The sequence below is a fragment of the Hipposideros armiger genome, unplaced genomic scaffold (genome assembly GCF_001890085.2).
Source record: "Hipposideros armiger isolate ML-2016 unplaced genomic scaffold, ASM189008v1 scaffold_281, whole genome shotgun sequence".
Lineage (NCBI taxonomy): Eukaryota > Metazoa > Chordata > Mammalia > Chiroptera > Hipposideridae > Hipposideros > Hipposideros armiger.
This window is the reverse complement of record NW_017731631.1, coordinates 834,723-835,423: the sequence shown is the minus strand read 5'-3', so window position 1 is coordinate 835,423 and position 701 is coordinate 834,723. Positions and strand designations below refer to the sequence as shown.

Here is a 701-nt window from a genome sequence, read left to right as displayed (position 1 = left end):
CTTTCTTTTTCCTTTCATCCTTCCTTCCTTGGTCACAGATCATATTGTAATCTCAGTCCCCTCGTTTATTAGCTGCGTGCTATTGGGCTGGTTACCCTCTCTGGGTCTCAATTGCCTCTGTAAAATGGGTTTAATAAGAGAATGACTACCTTACAACAAAGAACACATTATATGGCTACCACAGTGCTTAGTCTATAATTAGAACTCACCATGTCCGTTCTCTTCTCTTTTTATCCTTTAACCTCTATTTCGCTACTCCTCAACCCCAGAACCCCCCAGGTAAAAACCGCGTGGAAAAAAAAACACCTCGAGGCAAAAAGCTGGGGGCGGGGACTGCGCGGTGCCCACGGCGCATGCGCGCCGGTTCCCTCAGGGCCTGGTTTCCAGCTAGGGAGTGGGGGACAGAGGGCTTCGTTTGCCCTGGCAGCCTCCTTCCCGACCCGGGAAGTGGCTGGACCTTGGCTGCGCCCCGGGCCGGTTCATCGCTGAGTTTGGAACGCTGGGCCCGAGGGGTAAGTTCGAAAATGGCGGAAGGGGAGGAAGGAAGGGCTTTGAAAGGCGGGAGGCTGGCCTCAGGGCGGGGGTGGCGAGGAGGAGACTGCGAGGGTCCCAGGGGCGCGGCTTGGGCGGTGAGACGGTCGGACTGCGGCCCGTGCCTGTTTGAGGCCATTTGATCCCCTCGGGAAACCGGGGGATGGGCG

The 701-nt window shown here is 56.8% G+C and overlaps 1 protein-coding gene across 4 annotated transcripts in view; it reads left to right on the top strand.

Annotated features, from left to right (window-relative positions):
- Positions 1-355: 355 nt before the first annotated feature.
- XIAP (X-linked inhibitor of apoptosis) overlaps positions 356-701 on the top strand; it is a 50,635-nt gene continuing 50,289 nt past the window's right edge. For all 4 annotated transcript variants that reach the window (XM_019657936.1, XM_019657935.1, XM_019657934.1 and 1 more), the window contains exon 1: positions 356-512. The gene's annotated coding sequence lies outside the window, so the exon portion shown is untranslated. The remainder of the gene's footprint in view (positions 513-701) is intronic.